Genomic DNA, 6,000 nt, shown 5'->3' with positions numbered 1-6,000 from the left:
TGCCTCTTCACTATACAATACAGCAAAAAGTCAAGTTGGATCACAATGGGATTAGGAGATGTAAATTGATATGTACAGCAACATGTTACATTAATGCAAAATACATTCAGACTCCAACAATATGACACAAAGCACTGAGAAATATGTTTATTGTTAAACTGGTAGTGTTCTAACAATGCACAACAATGGTAACAATATAGGCATGCCAATATCTACTTATCAAACTTTGGATGGCATTTTGGCTGCTACATGTACACAGATAGCTGCCACAAAATGTGTTGTGTGTTGAAATTATAAAATTCTACCTTGAAGATGGAGTTTGACAAAATAATGTATATCTGTAATCCATGCAGGGAAGATGGACACAACAGATATACAAAAAAATCCACATAAAGTGCAATGTGGAACTCGGGGACAATGTGGCTGGCCCAAATACATAGAAACAAGTGGAAACCACAAACCTGCGTGGCTTCCTCAGATAAGAAAGACACATCTGTAGCCCCAAAAAATCCTTTAGACACATTAAATGACAGTTTGGTATCTGTTGGCTACTTCCCAGTGAAAAAGAAGAGAATGGGAGAGAAGAAATATGTGCAGAAAATGTTCGAGTAAGTGTCTGAGGTATTCCACAGTAAACATGTAACTAATGTGGAAGAAAATGCAAATTATGGAAGGAATGTTGAATCTGAAATGATAATGCAATTGAAAGAGAAATACAGTACCAGCACCACAAGCAGTGAGAAGATCTCAATTCTGACACTACTTCCGAAAAGTTATTCGAAGGACTGAGTATTAATTTGGAGCCCCTAACTAATTAGTGACAAAGGCAAAACAATTAATCAAAATATGCGGTATCTTAGCAACTCCCAAACCAAGATGTAAACATGTCTCAATTGAACAAATTGTGAAAGGTGTCATATAATTCTACACCAGTGATGATATAAGCCACTGTTTGCTTGGGAAGAAGGATCTTGTTTCTGTCAAGCAAAATGGTTTCAGGATTCATAAAAAAAGATGATTAGGGTTGGGAAACCTGTCTGAACTGTATCAGGCATTCAAAGATGGACAACCAGGCCCAAAAATAGGATTCTACATCTATATCTACATCCACATCCATACTCCGCGAGCCACCTGATGGTGTGTGACGGAGGGTACCTTGAGTACCTCTATCGGTTCTCTCTTCTATTCCAGTCTCATATAGTTCCTGGAAAGGAGGATTGTCGTTATGCCTCTGTGTGGGCCCTAATCTCTCTGATTTTATCCTCATGGTCTCTTCGCGAGATATACGTAGGAGGGAGCAATATACTGCTTGACTCTTCGGTGAATGTATGTTCTCGAAACTTCAACAAAAGCCCGTACCGAGCTACTGAGCGTCTCTCTTGCATAGTCTTCCACTGGGGTTTATCTATCATCTCCCTAATGCTTTCGCGATTATTAAATGATCCTGTAACGAAGCGCGCTGCTCTCCGTTGGATCTTCTCTATCTCTTCTATCAACCCTACCTATGTTTGCTGTGTAGTACCCCTTGCTTCCGCAGCAGTTTTCTAACTCGGTTGTTGTACCATGGTGGCTCTTTTCCATCTCTTACGATCTTGCTTGGCACATACTCATCTAACGCATATTGTATGATGGTTTTGAACTTTGTCCACTGATCCTCAACACTATCTGTACTTGAGACAAAACTTGTGTGTTGAGCCGTCAAGTACTCTGAAATCTGCTTTTTATCACTTTTGCTACACAGAAAAATCTTCCTACCTTTTTTAATATTTCTATTTACAGCTGAAATCATCGATGCAGTAACCGCTTTATGATCGCTGATTCCCTGTTCTGCGTTAACTGTTTCAAATAGTTCGGGTCTGTTTGTCACCAGAAGGTCTAATATGTTATCGCCACGAGACTGTTCTCTGTTTAACTGCTCAAAGTAGTTTTCAGATAAAGCACTTTAAAAAATTTCACTGGATTCTTTGTCCCTGCCACCTGTTATGAACGTTTGAGTCTCACAGTCTATATCCGGCAAATTAAAATATTCACCCAGAACTATAACATGGTGGGGAAATCTACTCGAAATATTTTCCAAATTATCCTTCAGGTGCTCAGCCACAACAGCTGCTGAGCCAGGGGGCCTATAGAGACATCCAATTACCATGTCTGAGCCTGCTTTAACCGTGACCTTCACCCAAATTATTTCACATTTCTGATCTCCATCAAGTTCCTTCGAAACTATTGCACTTCTTATCGCTATAAACACGCCTCCCCCTTCACTGTCCAGACTGTCTCTGCGGTATACATTCCAATCTGAGTTTAGGATTTCATTACTGTTTACGTCTGGTTTCAGCCAACTTTCTGTCCCTAGTACTATGTGGGCATTGTGACCGTTTATTAATGAGAGCAGTTCTGGTACCTTTCTATAGACGCTCCTGCAGTTTATCTGCCAATTGTGACCCTAAGAACTGCGTTTTGGCTGGTGCAATCAATACCCACAGGGTGTGTGTGTGTGTGTGTGTGTGTGTGTGTGTGTGTGTGTGTGTGTGTGTGTGTGTGCGCATGTGGTGTGGTGGTGGTGGTGGTGGTGGTGGGGGGAGGGGGGTTAGTAGTCACAACAATGTGAAGCTCCAGATTCTAGATTACAAGAGTAGTCACATGATCACATGACACCTACAAACACAGTTTTGCTCAGATCATTTATTGTAACCCTGTGCAGCCAAAATGCTTTGTTCACATGTGAAAACTACCCAAGCACACATTCTATCATAACACACCTGCAATAGTTGTTAATAAAATTGATCAACATATAAATTGTGGACACGTACAGACAGAACAGCTCTCCAGGTATGTATATCTGTGGAAAAGTTCTTGCATAACCTTGCAGACACATTAAAAGGGTTCTGTTGCAGTCCTTCATAGATACCTGACAGTCTGAATTTCTACATCTCAAAGAGACACTTTGTGACAATGAACACATTGTAATATGTGATTTTGCAGAGATTTATGCATTTGTCCTGCAGGATGAGATGCAGGGGTTTCACTGGAACAATGCACAGGCCACCCACCATTCATTCATTTGTTGTTTATCATAATGCTAATGATCACATTTCCTTTGTGATATCAGAATCCCTTAAACATGATACAGTGTCAATTAGCTTCACGCATCCTCATGGGCCTTCTTCTTCATATGCGTACCCTGAGAAACCTGACATCTTAATATGTGGACAAGAAAGACACTCTCACAAAGGTTGATGTCAGAACAGCAAGAAAACGAATGTATTTTCTTTCACCATAAGATGCACACACAGTGTTATATGTTGCTTCCCAGTATGGAGACTTCCACGAATGTGTTGAACTGGGATGGTTTTTTCATGTTTTGCATCCCTGAAGGTCAGATGTCATCGTGTGACCTTGCATATTACCAATGCTTGCTACTGTGCAATTGACTGTACCAACTTACTGTGCTATATGATAGTCACTTTTTGCCCCACACCCAAATTCAATTGTGCAGGACTTGTTTGAAGATGATCTCTCCACCTCCTCCTGGGCCCTACAGTGAACACACTTTTCCGCCACCAACCCTACAATCAGATTCAACGTACAACCAATTTTGAATGCTGCCTGACTCAGTTCACTCCTGCATTCAGCTGCGATCCACTCCCACTTCCCCCAAATTTCCTTCTGCTAACTTTCCACAAATTCTTAACCTTGATCTTTGCTTCACCATCATTCCCCAAATCTGTCAACATGCAAACTAACCTCACATTCACAGAAAGAACCACAATCCACAACCTAAAAACCGATTCTGACCTTACAATCCTACCTGCTCAAAAAAGAGTTGTTCTGAACAACTTGTTTACCTGGCAGGAGGACTCTGACACCTCATCATTCACCTACAAACCCTGCAGTTACCCCAGCAGGATGTCCACTCTCTCCTCAAATCCTTAGGCCTCTCCCAGAACTGCTCCCCAGTGTCCATATCTCGCCTCATCCCTACCAGTCCCCACACTCTAACCTGTTACCTGCTTCCTAAAGTCCATAAACCCAACCATCCAAGACACCCCATTGTGGCTGGTTACTGTGCCCCCACTGCGAAAATCTCTTTTCTCATAGACCAACACCATCAACCTATTACCTGGAACCTACCCTCCTATATAACAGATACCAACCACTTCCTCCATTGACTCCACAGATCCAGTCCATTTACCACATGGTGCACTGCTCATCACTACTGATGCCGCCTCCCTTCCACTAACATCCCTAATGCTCTTGACTTTCCACTATTGAACACTACCTTCCCAATGCCCAAAGGATTCCAAGCCAACCACCTCTTTTCTGACTGCAATGACCAACTACATCCTCACCAACAATTACTTCTACTTTGAAGGCTCACCTGGTTCAGATTCATTGATGACAGACATCTCCATGATCTGGACTGAGGATGAGGAAGCCCTATGCACATTCCTCCAGAACCTTGACACCTTCTCCCCCATTTGTTTCGCCTGGTCCTACTCAACCCAAGATTACCAGCCTGACTCTTCACATCATATTAAGAAAGGCCAAAGATCACTGTGGACTGAGACATTGTCTGAAGTTTCAGCTATGTAAGAATGAATGAGCAATGAGTAAAATGACTAATGAGAGAATGAGATTCAATGCAACAAGCCATCTTTCTTGATATTGACCACCACCTCAAAGATGGCTACATCAGTACCTCTGCCCATATCAAACCTATCAACCAACAGCAGAACCTCCACTTCGACAGTTGCCACCCATTCCATACCAAGAAGTTTCTACCATACATCCTAGCCAATCGTGGCCATTGTGTCTGTAGTGATAGTGATGAGCAGTCCATCTTGAAATACACCCAGGGTCCCACTGAGGCCTTCACAGATCAAAACTACCCTCCCAACCTTGTACAAAAATAGACCCTCCATGTCTTATTTCTCGAGTCACCCCTCACCTCCCAAAGTCCCACCATCCAGCCACAGAGGAGCATTTCCATTGTGACTCAATACCACGTGGGACTGCACTTTGCTGCTCCACCCTCTCTCCACCTTGTCCCTGACCACTCTCACAAGCAGCACTTTGTCATCCTCCACCCATATGCTGTTATCCATCTCCCCTCCCCGACCCAGCCTCCTCCTTACCCTTATCACATGACTGCCTCTTCCACCATGCGCTGCTGCTCGCATTCTGGCTTTAGCTGTCAGATATTGTGGTCATCTGTGTGTAAGTTGTGCTGAATTACATTCTGTGCCACGGTTTCGACTACCTCTTGTCCTGCCTTGAAATGAGAAATGTCATATCCACTAACCTTCCCAACCCTTTCATAGGCATATTTTCTTTCCCACTGAATCTTCACAATATCCTCGTCCACCATTACACAAACCCTGCTCCCAACCCTTGCCCCATGGATCACATCTCTGTAACAGACCTACATGCACAACCTGTTCCATACATCCTCCCACCACCACCACCTTCTAAAGTCCGACCACAAACATCACCTACCCCATCAAAGGCAGGGCTACCAGTGAAACCAGTCGTGTGATCTATAAGCTAAGCTGCAAACACTGTGCTGCATTCTATGTGGGCATGACAACCAACTAGCTATCTGTGCGCATGAATGGCCGCCGACAAACTGTGTCCAAGAAACAGCTGGGCCATTCTTTTGCTGAGCATGCCGCCCAATACAATGTTCTTCATTTCAATGACTGCTTCACAGCCTGTCCCACCGGGATTCTTGCTAACACCACCAGCTTTTCTGAATTGCGCAGGTGGGAACTCTCCCTACAATATATCCTATGTTCCCGTAGCCCTCCTGGCCTCATCCTTCATTAGTCATTGTCCTTATCCATCTAGCCCCTTCCCTGATCCCATTCCAGCATTCATATTGTTGTAGTCTCGATACAATTTATTTGAATTAATGCAACACATTGCTATACATATTAATTTCTATCTCCTAATCTCATTAACATCCCAACTAGATTTCTATGTTGCATACAGTAACACAAA

The sequence above is a fragment of the Schistocerca piceifrons genome, chromosome 4 (genome assembly GCF_021461385.2).
Source record: "Schistocerca piceifrons isolate TAMUIC-IGC-003096 chromosome 4, iqSchPice1.1, whole genome shotgun sequence".
NCBI classification, from domain to species: domain Eukaryota; kingdom Metazoa; phylum Arthropoda; class Insecta; order Orthoptera; family Acrididae; genus Schistocerca; species Schistocerca piceifrons.
The sequence above is the reverse complement of the archived record's forward strand: the minus strand, read 5'-3'. Positions refer to the sequence as shown.